Source organism: Lissotriton vulgaris, chromosome 6 (genome assembly GCF_964263255.1).
Source record: "Lissotriton vulgaris chromosome 6, aLisVul1.2, whole genome shotgun sequence".
NCBI classification, from domain to species: domain Eukaryota; kingdom Metazoa; phylum Chordata; class Amphibia; order Caudata; family Salamandridae; genus Lissotriton; species Lissotriton vulgaris.
The window spans coordinates 1,063,605,929-1,063,633,242 of record NC_141694.1 but is presented as its reverse complement, the minus strand read 5'-3'; positions in this window follow the sequence as shown (position 1 = coordinate 1,063,633,242).

The window sequence follows — 27,314 nt, the reverse complement described above, 5'->3', positions numbered from 1 at the left end:
AAGTGGTCAACATGTTTCAGCACTTAAAGGCAAGAGATTAAGCCATGTGCTTTCGCCAGGACCTCTAAAGGCAAAAAAGCTACTGCTATTTACAATTAATCACAAAGGATATAGTGTGAGTTTGACGTCTCACAATCCAGAATTCCTTGTGGTATCTTCAGTTTTCTGAAAAAATAAAAAATAAAAATAGCACAAAACACAAATGATTCTTGAAAAAGAATGACTAAATAGTACTCTTATTACATGTGGCCATAAAGTGTTATACCATCATATATACACCCACTCAATGGGGCAACACTCCATCTTACCTTTATAGTATGGAGGACAAAACCTCACCCCACCTGGCAACAGCTCAGGATAAAGGAGGCACCGCTCTAAAAAGAAAAAGAGTACACCAAACTAGAATTCTTGTGGTGTACCATACTTTAACGTTAAAAACAGAGGCAATTGCCTAAAGCACGCGATATAGCAAAACCAACATGGCGTCAAATACACTCTCATCATTTATGTATCACTAATGATAGAAGGCAAAAGCAAACCCTACAAGTTCCCAGAGATGCTTTGATGCAGTATACACAATTCAATATGTCACAGCTATACAAGTAGACCCTGATTTAGAATGCTGTATTACCCCGCACCCCCAGTCGAGTCTTAATGTTCAAGAAGGCTGAACTGTGCTGGCCCCCTATTTCTGAACGGCATGTGCACTATGGGACTGTACCAGTAAGTCATGGTGTGACCTACTGTGTTTAAATACACTCCTAGTCGAGTCTAGATGTTAAAAAGACCAAACTGCACTAGCCCCGTATATCTAAAGGGCATAGCGTTTAGGATCGCATCCCCCAGCGCAAGGACGCTCACTTACCTTTCCGTCGGTACCTCTGACGGTCTTCAAAGCCGTCGGGGAGGTACCGGGCGGGAAGTCAAGCGCAGTTAAATGTCTTCGCGTATGCAGCCACAGTCTTCCGGGTTCCAGAACGAAATCCCGGAAGGCAACCTGTATCGCGAGACTACGCTTTGGACTACAAAATAGATGGGATATGTAGTTCGTGAGGTACCCGCGGATCTAAAGCTGGGAAAGTATAAACTAAATATAAGCTATTGTGTTCATCAAGTAGAAACATGGGAATTATTAGTTAGCTATCTTCCAATTTATCCGGAAAAGATCTCGAAATGTCCCGAATTTGCGTAACCACATTCAGAACTACCACAAAGCCTGGGATATGTAGTTCATCAACGAATGCGAGCCAATACAGAATTCTACAACTCAAACAATGTACAACATTTTACTACATCAAATGCCTCTTTACATTGCACTCATATTCATAAGTTAAGTGAATTATGACCATGAGCTGAGTAGCTGCCCCATTGAGTGGGTGTATATATGATGGTAAAACACTTTATGGCCACATGTAATGAGAGTACAATTTAGTCATTCTTTTTCAAGAATCATTTGTGTTTTGTGCTATTTTTATTTTTTATTTTCTCAGAAAACTGAAGATACCACGAGGAATTCTGGATTGTGAGACGTCAAACTCACACTATATCCTTTGTGATTAATTGTAAATAGCAGTAGCTTTTTTGTCTTTAGAGGTCCTGACAAAAGCACATGGCTTAATCTCTTGCCTTTAAGTGCTGAAACATGTTAAACACTTCTGTTTAGGACAGCTATTTGTTAAAACTGGTCCTAGAGTTCACGTTTTTAACCTTTGATTGTGACTGACACTAATAAAATTCACAGTCTGTTCACGCATCAATTTTATATCTTTGCACTACACAATTTGCACTGCACTTAAAATCTGTTGCCACATATTCTATCTTGCTCATCTTGGTAACTATACCTTCCTGACACTCGAAAGCTCTGATATCTATAGAGCTGGTTTGTCATTTTACATAAAAGGATACCCAAATGATGAAGTTGATCACCAGGCTTGGTGAATGATGGGAATCCACACACATAAATTTTTATGTCACTTTGCCATATCACAATTTTGATTCTTGTTAAGAACTTTCTTCTTTTGTTCTCTCATCATTTAGACGCTGGAATATAATTTGTATTTACATGTCCTACCTTTCACATACACTACACCCGGCCCATGGGGGTACCTTGGGCCTACTTTAGGGGTGGCTGACATGTAAGAAAAGGGAAGGTTAGGGACTGGCAAGTGGGTGCACTGGCCAAGTCGACATGGCAGTTACAAACTGCGAGCAGACTCCACAATGGCGGATCTGAGTTACCTTTTCAGGGCTACTCATGTGTGCGGCATAATCAGTGCTGCAGGCCCACTAGTAGCATTTGATTCACAGGCCCTGGAACACAATCAAATATCCAATCATGGAAACACCAATCCATAACACAATTTACCACAGGAGCACTTGTACTTCACCACTGATCAGCAGTGAGAAAAGTGCGCAGACACACTATGTCAGCAAAAACAGAGTCAAAACCGGGAGGTCAGAAAGCAAAAACCCAGGGGAAACACACCAAAAGATGCCGGGCCTCATTTATGAGCCCTTACGTCACTTTTACGCCGCCGTGCGTCACTTTTTGTGACGCACCAGTGGCGTTAAAAATGCGCCTTGTTGCGCCATATTTACAAAGTGACGCATCTAGGTAGATGCGTCACTTTGTAAACCCCTGCGCCACATTATACCTGCGCCAGGCATATTGTATGCAAGGGGGGCGTATTGACGCAAGAAAGGATCGTAGAAGTGACGCAGTGAAATCTATGAGATTTCACTGCGTCACTTCCAGGTTGCTGTTGCGTCAAAATCTTGCGCCTGCCTCACAGCAGGTGTAAGACTGACGCAGGCCCTTTCACATGGGGCTTGCCCCATGTGAAAGGACTCATTGCTGGAGTTGCGTCACTTTTGTGACACACTCCAGCAATGCATCACTTTTGTGCTTACAGATACGTCAGAAATACTGACGTATCTGTAACTCCTTGCGCAATGATGCGTCATAATGTAAATATGACGCATCATTGGTGTCACAAGGAGGGCACAATGAAAAGTGACACATCGCTGTTTTCACGCAGCGATGCGTCACTTTTCATAAATGAGGCCCACCAAGTCTAACACATGTCCCCTCCAGCTAAAAGTAGGGAGAACTACCCACCCTCCTGGGAGTTCTCTTCACTAAGGCAGAAGAACCTGGACAGACCATCTGCATTGGCGTATTCTGTGCTAGGACGGTGTTCCACCGTAAAGTGCATTCCCTGTAGGGAGATGGACCACCTCAGCAGTTTTGGATTCTCACTCCTCATTTGCATCAACCATCTGAGGGCCCTGTGGTCTGTCTGAACCCGGAACTGAGTCCCAAACAGGTATGGTCTCAGCTTCTTCAGTGCTCAGACCACAGCGAAAGCTTCCCTTTTTATGGCACTCCACCTCTGTTCCCTGGGGAGTAGTCTCAGGCTAAGGAAGACTACAGGCCGGTCTAGGCCCTCTTCGTTCAGTTGTGAGAGCACCGCTCCAACTCCATGCTCTGTAGTGTCAGTCTGCACGACTAATTCCATGGAGAAGTCGGGTGTCTTGAGCACGGGTGCCGCACACATGGCTGCCTTCAGGGTATCAAAAGCATTCTGGCAGGACTCAGTCCAGATCACCTTCTTGGACTGCTTCCTGGAAGTCAGCTCTGTTAAGGGGGCAACAATGGTGCCATACCACTTAACAAACCTCCTGTAGTACCCGGTGAGTCCTAAGAAGGCCCTCACCTCTGTGTGAGTCTTGGCGGGCTCCCAACCCAGAATGGTGTCAATCTTGGATTGCAGGGGTACCACCTGGCCGCCTCCTACCTGGTGTCCCAAGTACACCACGAACCCTGCCCAATCTGGCACTTACTGGCCTTGATCCTGAGGCCTGCCCTCTGCAGCGCCTTCAACACTTCACTGAGGTGCTGCAAGTGTTCCTCCCAGCTGGAATTGAACACTGCGATGTCATCCAGGTAGGCGGCACTGAAATCCTCCAGCCCAGCCAACACCTGGTTGACCAACCTCTGAAAGGTGGCAGGGGCATTCTTCAACCCAAAGGGCATCACCCGGAACTGGTAATGTCCTTCTGGGGTTGAAAATGCTGACCTCTCCTTGGCCCCATCGGTTAAGGCAATCTGCCAGTACCCAGGTGTTAAATCAAGCGTGCTGAGGAACTTGGCAGCTCCCAACCGATCAATGAGCTCATCAGCTCTGGAGATGGGGTGTGCGTCAGTCCTGGTGATGGCATTGAGCCCACGGTAGCCCACACTAAACCACAGTTCTGGAGTGGCCCCGGTTGCAGCAGCCTTTGGGACCAAGACCATGGGGCTGGCCCAAGGACTTTTGGAAGGCTCAATCACCCCTAACATCAACATCTTAGAGACCTCCTCCTCTTTAATGCTGGCCTTGACCCGGTTAGTCAATCGGTAAATCATGTGCTTCACAGGAGGGCAGTCACCGGTGTACACATCATGGGGACACCAGTGAGCAACACCTGGGGTAAGAAAGAACAGTGGGGCCAACCGTTCCAACAATTGGTGACAATCGCTCTGCTGTTCTGGGCTCAGTGTTGGGGGGAGGATCACACCTTCCACTGATCCATCGTGCTCCTTGGTAGACAGGAGCCAGGGAGAGGTTCACTCTCCTCTTCCGTGCCATCATCTGTCGCCAAGAGCATGCTCACTTCGGCTCTCTCGAAGTGGGGTTTGAGGCAGTTCACATGGAGGACCCTCAAAGGGTTCTTGGGAGCCCGCAAATCTACCAGATAGCTGACATCAATTTTGAACTCCACCACCTCAAACGGCCCAGTCCAGTTTCCCTTGTCAAAGCCCAGCTCACCTGAGTTTCTGTTCAGTTCTGATGGAGGTTGAAGACAGTCTGACCGCAGCCTGAAACTGCTTGTTCCAGCACACTAGTTTTAAAACAGTGCACTAAGAACCAGAAGCTCAAGGGAAGGGGGAAGAGGATAAAATAAAAAAAGAGAGACAACACCGTTCTTGCGTTTCCACTGTAGAAGAGCTGCTAAAATCTGCGGCCCTTTCTGAGTTCTGTAGAAACTGGTGCCTAATGAAACATAAACAAAGAACAGATAAGTGCAACCTATTCCTAAATGGTTCCTTACTAAACCTTAATATTATTAGAAATTCTCTTCTAAAATTACCTCTTGGATCCTGGTCTCAAGCTTCCAGGTTTGGAATGTGTTACTGTTCTGGGATGTGCTTTCTATTACTGTAAAACTTCTGTAAAATCAAACGAATATCATAAATTCTTAATAGCAAACTCACTTTTCACACATTTTCAGACTTTTTATAAAACAAATACTGTACTTTTACATCAAAATACAGCAGGTAATTTGTGCAAGTCCTTGATTTACTGTTTGCCTTGCTGTCAATGGTTTCCTCTGTTCGATTCTTTAAAAAGTTCTGTAGGAGGGTGGATACCTGACTATGGTTACCCCAGATTTTTTGCCTTGTGTTTAGCTGGTTTTCGACTTAGTTGGCCTGGTTCCCTGCTAATCAAGGCCCAGGCTATTTGCTCTCTCTTTAAAATGGGCTCCATGCACCCTAGGTGCATAACCAATCTGGTACTGGACACCTTATCAGCCCCTGTACAGTGCACTATAGGTGCCCAGGGCATAGGTGCATCCAAGGCCTACCTGGGGTTGCAGCATATCTTTTGCCACCTCTGGCTGGTCCTTAAATTGACACAACTGGCTGATCACTCAGCTGGGGCAAGGTGGTGTAATCACCCCTTGCTTAGATATAGTATACCTATATCTAAACCTATATCACATATATACCTATAAATCACTCCTATGGCAGGCCTTAACAATCCTGGAGGCAGAGTGCTTGGTTTTATGTGAGATGGTGCTCTATAATGAGCTGAGCCTGTCTGCAGCTGTCGGGACCAACTCCCTTAGCTGTTCCGGGATATTGCCATACCATATACTCTTAAGTGCATTATGATCTATCGCGGTTATGTGCTAACTTTGGTTTGGCTTTATCAAACATGTCGTGTAAGGTGTCATACGCTTTGGAATACTACCCCCTCGACAGTCCTGGCAACGGGGGTAGCATTCCACCCTTCTAGAGAGAGAAGACATGTTACTTTGCTAAAACGCGGTTAATCCTAACCAGAGCCTCAGAATCACAAAATGGATGTTGCTGCCCCGACACGAGTCTGACCTCCTGCTGCTGACCGAAACTTGGCAGAGGAGGCCTGGACAAAGGGTTTCCTGTCGCGGGGAGGTGCTACACCACCCCAGACAGGAGATAGTGGATTGGAGCAGGGAGGGCTGAAAGAAACTAGACACTACATGGGGAGCACAAGGCTTCCCCTTGCATAATCCAGTCAAACCGTTTCTGGGGCTCTCCAGCCCCAGTCCTGGCGTGAAAATGGACAAAGGGAAAGGGGTGTAACCACCCCCTTCCCTGGTCCCACCCATAGGAGGGACCTTACAGGTAATCCAGCCTACTAGATTGGAATAAAGGTGGGAGCAGTGCCAGCGCACAGCAGATTATCCTGAACAAAACTTTGATACAGAACTCTGGACCCTTCGACATCCCACTCGACGTGGAAGACTGAAGAATCTCCCTTGTGGTCAAGGAGTGACAACCCTGTGCAAACAGGCACCATCCAGTGCTTCACCGTTTGCTTTGTTGCAGTTCCCGCCAGAACTCGAGCAACAGAGATCGACAAGACCAGCTTCCCTTGACTTCCAGCAGCCCGATGCACAGTCCCAGCGAATCTGAGACCCGTGGAGGCGACGTGGAGCGTGGAGCCAGCCATCTTGGAAAAACTATGAAGTGCTAACTGTGCAGCTGCCAAGGCTCCCTCGAAGCTGTGCATTGGGGTTTGAGAAGCCCCAGCCCCGAGCAGCTTTTGCACCGAAGCTCACTCCTCCACACTCACCGAGTACTGCGTGGGGCCCTTCTGCACTTTTCTGCTCGACGCGTTGGTCCGGTCGCTTGCCCGTTGGCTAGTGGCCCCAGAACCGACGAACCTCGAAATCTAACTTGTGAGTCTGGTTGCTCCAGAATTGCCCTCACTCCCCTGAAAAGGAGCCACCGCTCTGACCTTGGTGGTCCGAGTAAGAAGCGATCTTCGAATCCTGCTTGGGTTGCGCTTGCCAAGGTCTGTTTGCTCCAATCCGGAAGCCGACACCGCCGACAGCAAGAGCCTTTGTGGGACAGCTCGTGATCCACTCTGGACATCCTCGGTGCCCCAGAGTCCACGTGGCAGCGGAGACAAGCTTCACGACAACCACCTGATTGCGCCCGACATTGCCTGGTTCCTTCCTGGCTCCACCCTGGTCACTGCTGAGTGACCCAGACTCTGTCCCCTCTGCTTTCAGGTACTCTACATCTTCGATCCACCCTTGGATCCAACCGGACACTTCTCTACTGGACGCCTGCAGCATCTTCATCTCCAGGCACCATCAGACTGCATGACGAAACCCGACACACTTTGGTACCTATGCACCCGCTTCCTGTGGGTGAGGTAACTCATGAATGCCATTGCTCCTGTATTGGTATATACCTCTAGTGTCTAGGTCTAAAGTTTTGTACTTCTAGTCCAGTCGGAAGGCTCTTAAAACAGTAACTCGATAACTTTTATGCACCATTGACTTTGCATTGGTGCATGTGTGTGCTTTCAGCGCTGCACCCGATTCCCGCTGGCTTTTCCTGACTTCAGCATTGCTAGTCCCGATTGGTCCCAGCGATTCCCCAGGCCCTAGGCCTGACCACTGTTCGATTAGTGATACTTATACCACTATTTTAGTATATGGTTTGAGTGGCCCCCGGCCTCATTCATAATTGTGCAACTTTCATATGTTTTACTGTGCTTTTGTTTAAACGCTTGTGCTTCTAGACTCATAAAGAGTATAGAGGATTATTCTGAGAATAAATACATGTATTTTTATAATATATAACTTGTGTGGTGTCCTTTCATTTGATATTACAGGATTGTGATTGGTAAAACAGCTGGCTTCACATGCCCTCTTGAGTTAAGCCTTTAAGGCTGCTTAGTCCATGCTACCCTTAGGATAGCTTGTCTATAAGGTTGACTTACAACCAACACCATAAGGGATTGTTTGGACTGATACAAGGTGCCCCCAGAATTGGAGACATCATATATCAGGCCAACTTCTCACAAGTTCCATGTAAAACAATGTTTATTTCACAAAGTTCCACAAAGTATTCTTGTAACAAAGGGTTTGAACCACAAAGTTTGTGGGAGATATCTTGTTCCAAATTGTCTTTACATGAATCCAGAAATCGCCGATAAAGTTCTTTCAGGTAATAAAAGGTTGTGCACTTACTTGTTGCTGAAAAGGGATACTGATCAGTCTAACCTTGACCTCTTTCTCTTTTGCAGGTCGATTGCAGTGGACAGAAGAGGGGCTGAGGCAAGAAGTAGCCGGAAACCAGAAGAAGGAAGAGCCAGAAGCCGCGCCCGTTGAAGTCAATGAAGGTCTGGAGAGAGCAGGAGTGTCAGCGCCGAAGGATCTGTTCTTAGGTAAGTGGGAGGTAGACGAGCACAAGCACTGGGTGAGGCTCAGGAGCTGCCTTTTATAGACAGGGATGGGTGTGGTTCGAAGAGCTGGGTGTGGTTCGAAGAACTGGGTGTGGTTCTCACAAGCAGGTGTGCAGAGCTTCAGTTATTATGCTAATGAGTTGAAGTAACACATGGCCTAGGGAGGAGTGTTCTAAATAAGCCTTGGTAAAAGCAAGGTCCAATGTTTTCTAACAAAGCCTTGGTAAAAGCAAGGTCCAATGTGCAAACAAGACAGCAATGTCCAAACTTGTGAATACATTAAGCAACATACACAGAAGTCTTAGGGAGGGGCTGAGATAACAAGAAAGGCTTTCAGTAGTATGTTTAAAGAGAGCTATTACAGAGACCACTAGTGCAATGAGAGGGGACATGCTCTTTGCTGTGCACAAACCCTAACAGTCCTGAAAGGCACAAGGTTCCACTGTGGCCATGACTCACACTTTTTGCCCAGGTTGAAATTTGACCAGAGTGGCATTGTGGTCATACCACTTCTTCATTTCTTCCTGGCTTGCTTCCAGGTTTGCCTGAGCAAGTTTCCTGAAGCGGGCAGTTTGGTTTCTGAAGGCCAGCATGTAACTAAATATGTCCTGGGGAATTTTCCTGGGAGCTGCCTTCCAGCCTTCCTTCACTAAATTCAGAGGTCCTCTCACAGGGTGCCCATACAGAAGATCAAAGGGACTGAACCCAAGAGACTTATGTGGTAACTCCCTGTAAGCAAAGAGAAGGCACAGCAAGAGGACATCCCACTTACGCCTCATGGTTTCTGTTAGACCCTTAATCTTGCCCTTCAAAGTCCGGTTGAATCTTTCCACCAGACCTTTACCTTGTGGGTGGTAAGGGGTAGTGAACTTGTAGGTTACAGTAGCCAATAACAAGAACAATCTCCCTATTTATAACTTTTTCAAAAGGGTAATATATCCACATAATTACATGTCCCACAGACAGGTAGTTTTTTCTACAATATAAAGTTTATTACATTTTCTAATATGATATAAAACGTTAAGATAAATAACATGTAGAAATCACATAAAAAATGACCAATAACTATGGAGCCCCCTAATCTAAGTCAATAGACCAATAGGCAGTGTCCAGTAACAAACTTGAAAGCATGACACATAACAGTAAATCAATTACATAAAAACATAACAAAACAAAAATAATGCTATCATACACATATCATACACATACTATACAATACAAATATTTACAGAAACACAAGTATTGCGACAACGTGCATTTCGGAGGTGAGAAGTATTATAGCCAATTCCTTCATCAGTGTGCTGAAGAATCAAGTAGGGTGGTGGCCAACAGCCATCCTGGATACAAGCACTATTCCTCAATGTGCAATGAGAGAGGCTCAATAAAAATACATATTACATACCTGTCATGGTAGTAATGTCAACTGGTAATGGAAAATACTGAAGCTATAACAGGCCGGTGATGTCGGAACCTCTCCTCATGTAGCTGATTGCTAGGGGTAGCTATGCCTTAGAATAGAAGAAGCCGACCAACATGAATAACGTTTCACATATGGCGGTATCAATGTGGGATGAAAGCATCGCAAAGTTTAAATGGCTGAATGCGGGCAACACCTCAGAGGGGTTTGGGTGCCTATAAGGAATACAGCAACTCATAAGACCTGGAATAGGGAGTGGGGAGTTTCAAAGAAGTCGGCTCCTCCTCGAATCGCTCTAGGCGGTGGGCTATGCTGTCTTGACGGCAGAGTATCTTGTAGGTTACACCACACTCCTTCCACAGGGATGTCATATACTTGGATATGAAATTGGTTCCCCTGTCAGAAACCACCTATCTGGGGAACCACACTTGGAAAAAGATCGCCATTAACGTCGTTGAAGTCCTGAGAGGGATGGCCTCTGGGTACTGGGCGGCATGGTCCACCAAGACCAGGATTTACCTGTTGCCCATGGCTATCTTGGGATCCAGTGGCCCCACAATGTCCATCCCTACCCTTTCATAGGGCGTTCCAACCACTAGAAAAGGCTGGAGAGGAGCTTTGACCTTCCTCCCACTCTTACTGCTTGCCTGGCAAGTTGGGCAAGACCTGCAATGTCCATCTGACTGCCTTCGCATTTGGGGCCAGAAGAAGTGGGTGACAAGCCTGTCAAAGGTCTTGTCCTGCCCCAAATGTCTTGCCAAAGGCATGTCATGAGCCAGACCCAGTAGAAAGTTCTTGAAGTGCTGGGGTACCACCAGCACACAGCTGACCCAGGCTCAGCGACCTTAGGCTCACTGTATAGGAGATCGTTCTCCCAGTAGAACCAATGTGATCCGGACTGATCACCAGCTGCCTGGGCTGCAGCCTGCCACTGCAGACCCTCCAGAGAAGGGCACTCCTTCTGCTGCTTGCAGAATTCCTCCCTGATGGGACTCCCTTCTTGTTGCCTATGGGTCAGCTCAGATATGTCCCCGAGTTCAGCTACCTGCTCCCCTGTAGGTGTCAGGCTCCAGGTCCACTAGATCAAACTCTCTGGCCACCATTGACCGAGTGGACACACATGCCCACTCTGGCAACCCAAGCATCGCCAAATGAGAACTGAGCTCAACATCCTTCCATAAGGACTGCTCCAGGTCATTACCTAGCAGACAATCTACAGGCATAGAAGGGCTCACAACCACCCTCAAGGGATCCTGCACCATCAGACACTGGTGCTCTGAATTGTCCGCCGCAATTACTTGGTGTAATGTCCCTGGGACTGCCTGATTCTCAGAGACCAGGTGACGCCGGACTGAGGTCACACTGGCTCCATTATCTCTGAGAGCCTCTACCCTTTTCCCATTGATGGTCGCCCAGGTGCTGTATTTCTTTGTGTTAGGGGGTACCAGGTTTCCTGGGACCATCTCACTGTCCCCTAGTGAGACGAGGGTCATTTCTGCCGGATCCACACCCTCCTGTGGGTAATCCTCCTCCCCAAGCGCTACACTAGCCAACACCTTGGACTGCCCACCAGTGGGTGGCTATGCCCCCTTAGGGCACTTGGGGCCCCCTTCATGTGACCCACCTGGTCACATGAAAACACTTGTGGGGCTGGTCTCAGCAGACTTTTCTGATGAGGCCCCTTGTTTCTTAACTCCGGGGGGTGGGAACCTTTACCCTGGGAGTTAGTTTGGGGCCCTTTAGAGAACTCATGTGCTTTACCCTTGTCCCCCCACTTTCTGCTGGAAACCCTGCCCACCTTTGGCTGAGTCTCCCCCAAACGCTTTCTTGTAGACCCTGGTACTCACCCAACGGTCCGCCTCCATAGCAAGCTTCCCGGGGTCAGTCAGCTTACTATCAATAGGTGCTGGCGTAGATCTGCAAAACATAGACTAGACAAGTGATCCCATGCAATCAAATTGTAGAGCCCCTGAAAATCTGTCACATTACTGCCCTTCACCCAGCCATCTAGTGACCGGCAAACACATCCACACATTTCAACGAAGTGTTGGCATCAGACTTCTTACTGGACCTGAACTGATCCCTCTACTTTTCGGGAGTAAGATCATACTTTGTGAGAAGAGCGTCCCTCATGTCAGGATAGGTGAGGTTATACCCCTTACCCAAAGCTATTAAAATATCCCAGGCTTCTTCCGGAAAGATTGGCCACAATCCTGCTCCCCAATTCTCCTCAGGGACCCCATTCATGTGTATCGCTGTCTCGCAACCCTGAAACCACCTTTGTATGTGATGCCCCTTCTTGAATTCCTTGCCTACATTCTTAGGGATGTGTACAATTCTCTCTGCCTGTCTTGACGAGTTGCTGCCACCATCTGAGCTGGCTCTATTCCTTAGCTCCAGCTCCTTAAGACTTTGTTCATGATCTAAGATCGTCTTCCTTTCCTCCATGGCTAGCCTTTTTTCTTCCCTTTCACTTTCTATCCTGAGTTTCTCCAACTTGAACTTCCTTGCTTCCTGCCTGTCTCCAGCTCCTCTGGGAACAGGCCTCTGCTGCTTGGCCTGGAGGGTTCTCCCGTCCCAAAAGCACATCCACCCTAGGACTAGGCTCCTCCACCTCTCCACTGAGATCACCAGACTGCTCGCTGGCATGTCTGGCTGCTACCCAGGCTGTCAGGGCCTTTTGTAGCTCCTCCTTCCTCGCGAGGCCTCTGACTTGGACTTGTAGGTTTTTGCAAATTGATTTTAATTCCCTAACATTGTAGGATTCCAACCTATCCTCCTCAAAGGCAATTTCCAGGGATGGAACAGATGATGCTCTTGATTCAGGCATGATGAAGTAGCAAGTTCAAACTGGCAAGATCAAAAATAGATTACACATAACTCAACTCCCGGGGAGGGAGAGAGAGGGGGTCCTAGGGAGAATATTTAGAGACCCATCCAGTTTCAATCCCCAATCCTACACATAAACAACAAAAGGAAACTGGGAGTCTAATCAGAAAAAAATCACACAGAACTGCGACTTTGTGTCAGAAGAAACCCTGAGGAGGGCAGAAAAGAAAGGATTCCCATCAACTGCCCTTGGTGGCCAGTGTCATCATATGGAAAACCAAAGTAAACCCTGTCACCTCAGCTCTTCTGGCACCGAGCCAAACGCTGGTGGACTAGGCGTGTTGAGGACAAGGATAGAAAAATGCAGTGTGGTATGAACATGAGTACCATCTGAGTGCATAGATGGGTCATGTGCATATGACTTTTAGATTTTGGTTTTCATCTAATATAAGATCCAGAAAGGCTGTTCTTTAGAGGAATAGACAAGAGAGCTCTAAACCAGTGAGGCCCCTGTTTTTATGTTGATGCTCACTGCTATTTTTAAATACATGTAATGATAGGACCCCCGAATTTAATCCCTCAAGAATCCCCTTGTGGAAACCTTATTTAGTCTCTACATAGTTGATGCTGTGAACTGATTAACTATCTGAATCAAGTGCTAACAAGACTTGAGTTCTCTGGGTCCTTTCATTGTATGTACTAAATACTCCGTTTATTCTGGCACACACTGTCATTTCCGGACTACAATTTAGAGCTTGATGATGACATTCTGTAGTTTTGACCTGTGATTGGTCTTACATCGGTGACGTCATGCGCCATGTGACCCATCGGGACCGAGACTTAATTCAAAATGGCTGGCTATTCGGGACTATAGTCTTGAGCCCGATGATGTCATCCTGTAGTCGTAGCCTACCATTGGGAGAGCAAGGGTGACGTCACGCGACATGTGATCCATCCAGGCCGGCACTAATGGCGGCGAGCTGCAGTGGAACGCTACCTCCCCCTGCCTCAGGATACACACCTGAGGTATCGACGGAGAGGTAAGCGTGGTTAGGACTACTGCAAATACTTTGTAGATTGCTTTTCCAATTTGGCTATTTCTTTGCTATGTGGTATGAGTACGCATAGAGAAGCTGACAGGACTCTGCGCTCTTCTACACAGTGGGGAGCCACAATTGTATTAGGTATTGGAACATCAATATTGGATTTTTAATTTACAAATACGGGGTAGATCTCGCTGTGGCTTTACAAAAAACAACTAGATATGCTACCCAATGCGCTAAGCATGACTCGCATCGGACCTCTTATTAACATCCTGAGGATATTAGTGTACTTAGTTTTTAAACTACTGATCCTATGACTCCGTATTGTCGGGGTAAAGCAATACATAGACTCTATTTTAACTAGAAGGACGAATGGAATCCCCCCTTTTGGCAATCTTTTTGATAGTAACATGTTGTCCATAACATATTTGACCTTAGGTATACTCACTGGTCTATTCTGTACTTGTTACTGTCATTTTATAGGGCGATGCCTCTTCCTCAAACCTGAGTCAGAGCCAGGTGAGGTGAGGTTTGTTACCTCACACAGGCAAGGTGAGTGTATTATTTTGGAAATTTCCCCTTGAAACACAGAACGATAAGGAGGCAATGTAACTATGCTTTTTATTGTAATCTTGATGCCCCCTTCTTTTTCTCTGCAGATATGATTTATCATCTTTCCTGTATAGAGGTATTGTGATTGGTCACATGTATTGAAACTGTGATTTTTTGCTGTTTTGTCACCACTGTTTTTTCAAAATTGCACTTTATGCAGTAGCTACACTAACAAGGTCCTGAAGAAAGCCGGGGTTCTATAACCCGCCACGGCTGAAACTAGTAGACCATTTCGGTTGATTAATTCACAACCGACACTGTGTATATATATTTTTAATAAGTCCACCAGTGGTCATCAATAAAGGTATCTGGGACCACTGATGTATCTTTTTTAATTCACATACACCTTTCACTTTTGCACTGCATTTTTCTATCCTTGTCCTCAACACGCCTAGTCCACCAGCGTTTGGCTCGGTGCCAGAAGAGCTGAGGTGACAGGGTTTACTTTGGTTTTCCATATGATGACACTGGCCACCAAGGGCAGTTGATGGGAATCCTTTCTTTTCTGCCCTCCTCAGGGTTTCTTCTGACACAAAGTCGCAGTTCTGTGTGATTTTTTTCTGATTAGACTCCCAGTTTCCTTTTGTTGTTTATGTTTAAGATCAAAAATAGGCCAAAAAGAAAAAGAACCAGTATGTGGCACGTAATAGTCTGCAATATGGTAGTGGTGCACTACAATCACTGTAAGTCAAGTGCAAATGCAAGTCCTATCCTCACCACTGACAACCAATGTTAGAAATGGGATTTTTGGTCGGCTAGGGCATGTGCCAAAGTCGGGCAGATACCACCTCTCTAGTCAGGATAAGGGAGTTACACTCCTAAAATTACCCCTACTCACCCCCTTGGTAGCTTGGCACGAGCAGTCAGGCTTATCTTAGAGGCAGTGTGTAAAGCATTTGAACAAAACCAACAGTAATACAGTGTAAGCACTATGAAAGGACACCACACCAGTTTAGAAAAATATCCAATATTTTTATATGTTTAAGACAAGACCAAAAACGATAAAAATCCACAATACAGTACTTAGAAATCTTCAGTTATCAGAATATGCTTGAAAAATAGTTCCTTGATGTCAATAGCTCCGTCAGGGGCTATCATGGCGTCCTGAGCAAACAAATCCAAACCGTTCTGGCTGACCAAGGAGTTGCGTGCAAGCTACGGTGTCGGGAAGACCTGCAAACAGTACCTTTTAGAAATGCAGTGCATTGGCGACCTCTCGTTGAGCTTCCGAAAGCACAGCATCCACAGGCGTCGGTTCCAAAGGTCGGTGCAGGAGTCGTCGGGGCCCTCGAAGTCACAAGCATTACAGATCGATCTCCTCTCTGTTGAAGTCAGGAACGCTGGCGTCAGCAGGCGTTGGCAGGCATTGGGTGCTGGTTACGAAGTGCAGCATTGCGGCGTGCGGTGCCTTCAGGTCACGGTGCAAGCAGTGGCTCGGTGGCGGAGTCAGATGGCGTCGTTGGTGAGACCAGGATCGCGGTGCGAAGTGAATGCGGTATGCGTCGCGGTGCTGGCAGGTAGGGGTGCAAGCAGCAGCGGCGTCGTTGCTGAAGCGCCGCGTCGGATGAGGAACTGGAGTCAATGGCACCGGCGGCGGTAGGCCAAGGCTGCGGTGTGGGATGAGTGTGGTGCGTTATGTAACTTTACGAGCGGTGCCCTTGAACCACGGTGCAAGTAGAGGCACAGATTTAGGCGTGGAGCGGCGTCATCTGGGATACCAAGGCGTTGCCGTGAAGCGGTGTGGATTAAGATACCCAGAGGTCGCGTTGCGAGCAGTGGCTCGGTGGCGGCGTCAACAGGTGGTGTCGGTGAGACCAGGGTCGCGGTGCCCCTTGCCAATCAGCCTGTAAAACCTTTTGTGGTTTTGTTTTTCTGGCGATGGGATAGTCATCATCTGTGGCTCAGCTTGTACAGTGGCAGATATCGAATATTACTTCAGAAAGTTGGCAATATTCTAAATTAAAGAACACACAGTAGAGCAGACCAGGTCTGGAAAGAGTGTGTAGCTGTACTGGCCAAGGTGCAATGGTGGATGCATGCATGAACGTCCGGTGCTGTAAAACACTGGCTAGATAAATCCCATCAGACCACCCTTTATGGTGGAGTTTGCGTCATGTGGGATGTTGCTGATCATTCCAAATCACAAACGACCTTATAGTGCCGATATTGAAATGGATGTCAAGAATCTAGCCGTGATGTCCATCATGAAGTGATATTTGCTAAAGTGCAGTGCTTAGGTGAAATAAAATTGACTACACGGGCATTGTAAAGTATTCAAAGTGCACTACATGTGTCAAAAGTTAAAAACACGCCGAGTAGTAAGACTACCCCATGGCGTTTTGTGCAAATCGGTCGACATGTTTCAGCCCATGGGGCATTGCCCCGGCTTTCTTCAGGACCATAAACAGGAAGGCTACTGCAACTATAAATCATGTATTAAATCAAAAACAGAGAATGTACTGAAAAAAGGTACATATCTACCAGGAACCTTCATATTTGACTGCCCACTAGAAGGAGAGAAGAACATCTTCTTCCTAGAAAACAAGAATTGTTTCACAAACAAACACCATATTACACACATGCATTCACAAAAGTGCACAAAGACCGCACAGACACAACACACCTGCATGAATGATTTGCATTCAGCATTATATGAAAAGCAAAATAGCTTTACCACCACGAGGCATTTCCTCATGGTGCTACTCACCCAGCTTTGTGTGGGTGAAGACCTCACCTCACCCGGCGACCGCTCGGGAGTATGAGACCCCGCTCTATAGTGTAGAAAAAGGAAACCATGAGTGCATGACTCTATAGTATCCAAGCCAATTGCTCTACACAAAAAACAGCACCGGACGTTCATGCATGCATCCACCATTGCACCTTGGCCAGTACAGCTACACACTCTTTCCAGACCTGGTCTGCTCTACTGTGTGTTCTATATCTTAAAGTAGGGGAATGAGCAGACAGGTCAATAAATATTCCCCTTGACCCTCCACATACTTGTTTTGTTATAATTAAGAGCAACTTTTTAGTTGCGGGTCTGTTTTTGTACGGATGCAACGCATCTTTTGGTTGCACCCGCCAAGCTCACCGAACATAATTGTGTGTGCTTCCCTTCTGTTCATCCAGTCTGATACCTATTTTCTTTGACACTTGAGATAATAATAACTTCGTGAAATCACAAACATAATGATCTTTCATAAGGGCCATATTGCGCTCCTAACTATCAGTTTCCACTCGGAGGCTGAGTCCTCCCTTATAATAAGTTGTTTATAGTGGATGTCACACTCTACCTTAGAGTGACTCTGTATAGATTAATTTCTTTGGCTTCAGGGCCAAGTATTTCCACACAATGAGCACTCAAGACGAGATACCTTAGCTAAACAGTTCCTGTGCAAATAAGCATTGGGCGCATGATATGAATACAGTGTTTCCTAACCGGACATGCACATGTTTCCAGGGTTGTTCTGAGACCATAGAAACCACTAAAATCATTATACACTCTTCAATTTGAGCAGTATTTTCATTGGTTCCAGATCTTTTTACAACCATTAGGATGTAAGCTTTTATAAATCCCCTTGTATGCTCGTTAAACAGGTAGCAAAAAATACGCTCCATAAGTGATTTCTCGAGGACCAGTGTTACAGCGCATGTGCAGAAGAGCAGTGTCTCTTTTTTCACGCTGTTGCCCTCAATTTGCTTTAGGTAAACGCGCATGCGCGCAAGAGCAGTGTCTCGACTTTCACGCTGTCGGCCACAGTTTGGTGAATCTAACGCTCATTCAATTACCGGCGGCTACTAAAGGATGAAGGGCGTTTTGATTAAACACCTCCACTTCCGCTCGGTTTACTATCCGAGGCACCGACGGACAGGTGAGTCTCATGGTGGTGTTCTCTCTCGCTTTCAGTTAGCCCTTATTGAGTGGTGTAGTCGGGTGTACTCGTACAGATGAGCTTAGGACGGCCCCCTATGCCCCTTAGACACCGAGGACTTTGCAGCTCTTTGTCGCTGGGCATTTTATTAACCCTTAACTATGCACAGTCCCCATTACTATTTCTGGGGCATTCATGAGGACCTGTTACAATTAATTATACACTGTGATTCTAGGCAAGTTCTTTATGAGCTACTTATAACACACTCTGAGGTTAACCTGAGTACTTGTTCTGTGCTCTATGTTAAGAAGAGCACTACAGTATGTGTGTTCTCCAAGCGTCTCATGGACATTAATGTAGGTTTACTTAAGGTTGAACAGTTGGGGTACTATCACACGTCTGTTTGGTTTTTTGTGTAGAGCAATTGGCTTGAATACTATAGAGTCATGCACTCATGGTTTCCTTTTTCTACACTATAGAGCGGGGTCTCATACTCCCGAGCGGTCGCCGGGTGAGGTGAGGTCTTCACCCACACAAAGCTGGGTGAGTAGCACCATGAGGAAATGCCTCGTGGTGTTAAAGCTATTTTGCTTTTCATATAATGCTGAATGCAAATCATTCATGCAGGTGTGTTGTGTCTGTGCGGTCTTTGTGCACTTTTGTGAATGCATGTGTGTAATATGGTGTTTGTTTGTGAAACAATTCTTGTTTTCTAGGAAGAAGATGTTCTTCTCTCCATCCAGTGGGCAGTCAAATATGAAGGTTCCTGGTAGATATGTACCTTTTTTCAGTACATTCTCTGTTTTTGATTTAATACATGATTTATAGTTGCAGTAGCCTTCCTGTTTATGGTCCTGAAGAAAGCCGGGGCAATGCCCCATGGGCTGAAACATGTCGACCGATTTGCACAAAACGCCATGGGGTAGTCTTACTACTCGGCGTGTTTTTAACTTTTGACACATGTAGTGCACTTTGAATACTTTACAATGCCCGTGTAGTCAATTTTATTTCACCTAAGCACTACACTTTAGCAAATATCACTTCATGATGGACATCACGGCTAGATTCTTGACATCCATTTCAATATCGGCACTATAAGGTCGTTTGTGATTTGGAATGATCAGCAACATCCCACATGACGCAAACTCCACCATAAAGGGTGGTCTGATGGGATTTATCTAGCCAGTGTTTTACAGCACTGGACGTTCATGCATGCATCCACCATTGCACCTTGGCCAGTACAGCTACACACTCTTTCCAGACCTGGTCTGCTCTACTGTGTGTTCTATATCTTAAAGTAGGGGAGTGAGCAGACAGGTCAATAAATATTCCCCTTGACCCTCCACATACTTGTTTTGTTATAATGTTCTAAATTAAGCCTGAAGATGGCCAACATCAAAGTCTCTTTCAGCAAGTCCCTTAAGCATCAAAACATTCTTTTTAAGATCATCCATGACTGTTTTTTATATTTATAATTAAAATAAAGCAGTCCTAAATTAATGTGTTGATTGACATTTGTAACACCCCTACGATCCAGATATTGCAATTTTTCTATTTTTCACTATCACTGATTCATTAGTCAAACTATGAGAATAAACTCATCAGCTGTGGACCCTGCAGGTAAGAGCGGTGGGGCTGGGTTGAGGGGAGTGGGGGGGGTTCAACTTCGACAGACGACTATGAGGGAAATGTAATTATTTATTTAATTTCCCCCCGTGGTCGTCTTTTGAATCCCCCCTTCAACTCGGCCCCACTTTTCTTACCTGTACAGGCCGCGGCTGAAACTGATAAGCTGTGGTCAAGCAACAGACTTCAAATATATCACTAGAATGGAAGACGTATGTATTCAGCACACTATTCCCCAAACCTACAAATAAGAGTTTGTATATTCTTTCAATTTCTTAAAGAACTATTTCCAAGTTTTGGTTAAATGGGCTACATATTTTTATAGAAAAGATACATCAGAAACAACTACTCCTATCTATGCTGGCAAAATGTATCAGTGAGCTAATGCTTGGCACTGAAGTTAATGTGAAATCCAGGTAACAAGTTCAAATCCAGGCCTGGCTAATGTTAGTTTTGCATTGTTCCGCGATTGATAAACAGAGTACTGTTAAACATGTACTCACAAATCCCAGAAAAAGCAGACATACTGAGAGCCAGATGTACGACCATAATTTGCGGTCACAAACGGGAAATCAACCCGTTTGCGACCGAATATTTGGTCTGCCTGTGTACAAACCTTATTTTGCGAGTTGGTAAACTTTTTGCGACTCGCAGTGTGATGTAAGACTGATTTGCGACTGCAATTGCGGTCACAAAACACTCGCAGTTTACCAGCTACTTCCAGTAGATGGTAAACCACACACAAATAGGAGTGTGTGCGGAAATACGTTTTTTAAGGGCTGGCAGTTGTCTCACGGACCACTGCCTACTCTTAAAAAATTAAACTGAAACGTTTCATTTTTCTCTTTTAAATGCATCCCGTTTTCCTTTAAGGAAATAGGCTGCATTTAAAAAAACAAAAACTGGCTTTATTTAAAAAACAGTCACAGACATGGCCATCTTCCCTGGGAGTTCTAGCCATTCCTAATGGGGTCGCAAACAGCACCTGCCTCATGGATATTAATGAGGCAGGCAATTTGTGACCCCATTAGGAAACACAAACAGTGTCTGAGACACTGTTGTAAATTGCATTTTGCAAGTTGCAACGCAATGCAATTTGCGAGTCACAAAATGTAAGGGTCGTACATCTGGCCCTAAATGAAGAGCTAAATGAAAACCTATATATATTTAAAAATGTTACTTTGCTACTTTGATACCTTCCAAATGATTTGTTTTTTCTTGTGAATACATAGCACAAAAAATAGGGGAGGTTATCATTTCCGGGAATACAACGGAATCTCTCATCTTGATCAGAAAGGCATGCAGCACTGGGGGCATGAAGCCCAGCAAATATGTGGCTGCAACAATATCGGTTCCCTGACAGAATATCGACCTAAAAAATATAGATGAAAAAAATATCGAGGTAAAAATATAGAATGCAAAAATATCGACTCCCTATACTTAAACAGGTAAGTACTAAAATATATTGGAAACAAATTTGATGTAAAAAATATAGTTGTACACAATATAAAATACAATTATAAATATTAAATATATTAAATAGGAAAATGAATTTTAAAATATTAAATTAGATTTTATATACATTTTAACATCTAACAATTAAACGTAATAAAAAATATGTTAAACACACATACATAACAATTAATATCTATATATATTTACTTTAAAACATTTAATAAACCATTAATTTTAATGTATTGTATAATTATATAAAAATGTATATATATATATATATATATATATATATATATATATATATATATATATATATATATATATATATATATATATATATATATATACCAATAGCATAAAATCTAATTTTAAAAATCCTATTATAAACTAAAGCATTAAACTATTTAATAATCTTTAAACTTAAATTTCCTACTACACTTCGTGCAACAGTAGGGAAAGTGTTGGATGGTGGAGGGGTAAAACATTACTATTACCACTCCAGTGAGTGCTACAGTGGGAAAGTGTTGGATAGTGGAGGGATATAAATTACTATTCCCACTCCAGTCAGTGTAACAGTAGTGAAAGTGTTGGATAGAGGAGGGTTAAAACTTATTAATCCCACTCCAGTCAGTGCAGCAGTAGGGAAAGTGTTGGATAGGGGAGGGATAAAAATGACTATTCCCACTCTAGTGAGTGCAACAAGCAGAAAAGTGTTGGATAGCGGAGCGGTAAAAATTACTATTCCCACTCCAATAAGTGTAACAGTAGTCCAAGTGTTGGATTGCGGAGGGGTAATAATTAATATTCCCACTCCAGTCAGTTCAAGGTTCAAAGCAAACAAAATATTAACAACAACAACATTTTTAAAAACAAAATACCTACAAATATTATATTCACTAAACAAAAAAATAATTTCCAAACAAATCAATATTTTTTAATTTGAGAATATTTAAAACAAAAACATTAATTCTTATATAAATTTTGTTTTTCAATGTCCTACCCTATAACACCACACAAATCATAACCCACATCTAAATTATAAAATAAAAATAACTTCCATAATTAACATAATTAATTACCAATTAAAGAAATATTATTAATTAAAGAACAAATTAAAACTGATATATTAATTAACTTCCCACACTTTACCCCTAAAATCCCCACAACCCACAGCTAAAATTAAACTGTAAAAAAACATAATTACAGAATTAAAACTTTTTTCAATTAAAAAACTATTAATATTTAACAACTAATAATAAAGTAAGTAAAATATTTTTATTTCCTACCCTCTACTCCTATAGAAGTAAAACCCACAAACAAAAAATAAACAATTACCCTTATTAAATACCAATTAATTAACTAATGTTAAGTAACAGCTAATTATTAATTACTTGGAAATAAATGACTTCCCACCATCTACCCCTATAAACCCCACAACCCACACCTAATCTTAACCACATAATTACCATAATTAATTGTCCATTAATTAATTAAAGTTAAGTAACAACTATTAATTAATTAAAAATAAATTACTTCCCACCCTTTACCCCATAAACCCCACAACCCCCACCTAAACTTAATTACACAATTACAATAATTAATTATCAATTAATTAATTACCAACTAATTGTTAATTAATTAAAAATAAATTACTTCCCAGCCTTTACCCCTATAAACCTCACAACCCGCATCTAAAATTTACCCCCAAAAAATAAAAAAAACAATCCCAATTATACAATCTCAAATAAATAAAGATGAATTATTTAAAAATATTCATTAATTTATTATAATTAAATTACTTCCCACCCAATTCCCCAATGAACCCGCAACCCGCTATAGAAGGAAAAACCTCAAACGTTAGGTAAATTTATAATTGCTAAAAATTTGACACATATATTAAAAAACATAAACAATACTTATACAAAAAATACATCACATACATTTAACATATATACTAAAATACATAACACTAATTAAAAAATCAATATTTTAAACAACCATATTTTTGCAAACAATATTAATAACTTCTATATTTTTAAAATCGATATTACTTACCTTCAAATCGATATTCTTGACGATATTCTTGCACTTTATATTTACATTCCACAATATTTTTAACTCAATATTATGGTAGGTCAAATATGTCACCCTCAATATTCTGTCTCATTACCAACAATATCTTATGATAATCAGACTCAATTATACCCCCGCTAGGACCCTATGGTAGGCGTCAAAGAGATACTGGGGATGCAGATTTAGCCCACAATGTGGCTAATTGCCTGGATCTGGAGGTATCCTGGAAACTTGATTATAGCAAAATCACCCCACACCTAAACTTAATCACACAATCACCATAATTAATTGTCCATTAATTAATTAATGTTAATTAACAACTATTAATTCATTAAAAATAAATTACTTCGCACCCTTTAGAAGCTCAGTGTTATAAAAGCTCAAGGAAGTGAGCTCTATAATTCATTGTTCAAGTTGCTGAAGTGAGGGGAGTATCATAACCGTACCCATGATCCTTCATGTATTAAATTGGTTGGATTGCCAAGAGGTAAGCACAGAGCTCTGGAGAATGCTACGCAGACAGATTTACTTAGGGACTGTTCATTGGTAAAGGCAAATGAAAAATAAACTTCAAGCTTAGACGGACATATCACACACTAGTTCTTTGCAGAACTGGTATTCAAATTTGTATGTACTGTAATTGTAATTGTAAATTGTATTTGTATGGCACTTACTTTCTCTGACTAGGCGATGAAGTGCTTTCCTGCAAGTAGCATGCTACTCTGGAACCCAAGGTTAGAGGTGAAAAGGTAATGTTTTTGTAAAAGTGCTTCTTTTTTGTCTCCTTGTGAATTAGTTGTGGTAAGTGTGTAAAGTTTGTGCTCATGAGATTGTTTGGAAAGGGATAGATTGATTGAAGTGGAGTAGTAAAGGGACGTTGAAAGGTGATATTGGTAGTGGTGGACATGCACGCCTGTTAGTTGAATTAATTGTAAAAAGCAGAGAAGAGTTTGGAATGATGTTTGGGTGTCCATAGTAGTCAGAAGGATCAGACTCAGAGAGTAGAGGGACTGACAGGTTGAAAGTAAAAAATATGTCTTCACCCTCCATAAAGTAAACATGAATATATACTTGGGTAGAGACATACCCACACAAGAACATATATTGTGATATGTATACATACATACACACATAAACCAATTATATTTATTCAATCTTAGGTACAAGACAAAATCCCCACTATACATACCTACATTCATATGTACATATATGTAGAAATATATACATGGTCAGTCATTTACATATGTGTTGTGCATAACATCTTGTGATATATTTTTTTCTTTTTCTTTTATAGTGATGTATCTCTTTATAAAAGTAAGCACAATCCTATATACATACAGAGAAGTATTTAGACAACATCATCTACATAAATATGTATATTTGCACCATGTTTGAGTATACATGCACTGATTTATTATGTTTTTAACTAGCTTTTACCACATATTTATTTATTTATATATCTATGTGTGTTGTGCTGGCCATTTGTATTCATACTATTTTTACTACCTACACTATGTATTTATTAGTAGTGCTAAACTAACAACATTCTGTCAATTACCCTGAATTGTGATATACCATGAAATGTATTCAGACATGCGTAAATTTCGGGAAAGTGCAATATTTCTTCTATGACTATGGCTCTGTATTGTCACGTGTGTATGCATTAGCACTTTAAAAATTGAAGGATCACTGCATGCTCGCCATGTGATCAAGGTATTCTGAGGTCGAAACGCGTCATGGTGGTGGTGTATGGGCTTTGAATAAATCCTTTTGAACTCAGAGAATTGGGTTTGCATTCGGTGGAAGGGGCAGTGGCAACTCAACAGAACACTCAGAGTAGACAGGAGGGGCAGCGGCAGGTCCATGGAACAGAGTGGGCGAAAAGGAGAGCAGGGGGATTCACACAACAACATTAGAGAGCAGGGATAAGGAGGGTAGGGCTAGCAAGCTGAGCACAAAGGCTAAGCAGGCGGGCAATGAAGGGGCATAGAATTGGGAAACGGAGGGCAGGAAGAGTGGGCAGGGATATCAAGCTAAATGGAGGACAGTGGCAGAGTATCGGGCCATGCAGGGCAGGAGGGAGGGGGCTGCTGCATGGACTCAGGCAACAGAGGGTAGGGAGGTAGTGGATGGGACAGCAAGTTAACTGTTTAGGGCAGTGGCAGAACAATGGCTACACAGGGTTGTAATGAGAGAGAAGGGGTGTGGACTTGGTCAAGGGATGCCAAGGAGAAGGGGGGCACGAGCAGGAAGTTTTGGGTGTAGACAGCACAATGCCGGGCCCTGCGTCCACCACCCGTGCATTGCGATGGGCATGTTTCCCTAAAATTACCTTTGCCACCCAAAAACCCAAACCCAATCTAAACCTCAAAATTAACCTTGCCACACAATAGGTTCTGGACATTCATCCTGGACAGCAGATGAAGCTAAAGCAATTCTAACAAATTATTCACAAAAATGAACAAAAAACAGAGCACCAATTCTTCTGAAGGCTCTTTCTACAGAGTTCACTGGAGAAATTATAATTGTTTTGGGTGTGGCTTTACATGTACAGTGGTGGGGTCCTAATGTGCCCAATCAAAAGGCAAGGTTTGGGTGTGTCATCAAGCAAATTTGCATTCTAGTCAGTAAATATGCGAAAACGCGAAACTTGTAAAACAAGTGAATTTCTTGAAAAAATTGTATAGGGTGCCATATATATACTTATAAATATGTGCACACTGATGCCATTTATTAAAGTAGAGGAATGTACATATTTAAAATAATGTTTAAACATTCTTGCGAATCCGCAATTCGAGGGATCACTGCGTTCATGTGATCAGAATCAAGAACCATAGAGTACTTGTCGTCCCGTCTATGTTTTCGGACCTGCAGAAGTACCACTGTACCAAAAATATAATTACAAAAAATCCAACTTGTTCAATTACATTTACTAAAACAGTAAGGGGCCGATTCCGATTCGGTAAAATGTCCTCCGAATAGCCGTATGGAGCTTTTTTCCCGTACGAATCATATGCAGATCCGTACCCGTCCGTACGATGTAGTATGATGTGTACCCAAAGCAGTTCTCCGTACGAATCGTACCAAAGACCGTACAACTGAGTAATCCATACGAATCGCATTCGGAACGCACTGGATGGGATGTCCGTACGGATCGAAGCTGCATTTTCCGACCCAGCAAGTACGAATCATATCGACAACACTCCGTACACTCTTTTTCTACGGGAGCTTAAAACGTCCGTAAAAGCAGATTTCGCCTTGAAATGCGTACGAAACGGACTCCCCCAGGTACGGTGCATACACTCCATGACGCAGGGGTACGGTGCATCGGGGTACGGTGCGTACACCCCTTGATTTCAGGGGTACGGTGCGTATAGGTCCCTGTGCGTACACTCCATGATCTTAGGTGTACGGACCGTAGGGGTACGGTTCGTACACCCCAAGGTCGTACGTGTATGGTGCGTACGCCCCTTGATTTTAGGGGTATGGTGAGTATGTGATAGTGTTGCCCTCCGTAAGAATTGCTCATACGAGACGTTTACCCTACGAATCACGTACTGATTCCCCGGTCTGGATCATACTTGGCGGGTCGTACGGCATTTTTACGAATCGTACGGTTCACTGTGCAGGTCGATGTCGTACGGATTTACCCTTCATTTTCGGATGGTTCGCACTTATTCAGATGTATTTTCTCGCAACGGATCGTACTACGCGATTCGGATGGATTCGGACAATTCGGACGGAACGGCTACAAATACGAATCATCGTACGGATGCATTTACCAATTTGGAATCGACCCCTATATATTTTACATTAAGTACCTTTTAAAATGTATATAATTTTTTTTTCAAGCCTTCAGTTAAAAAAATATATATAT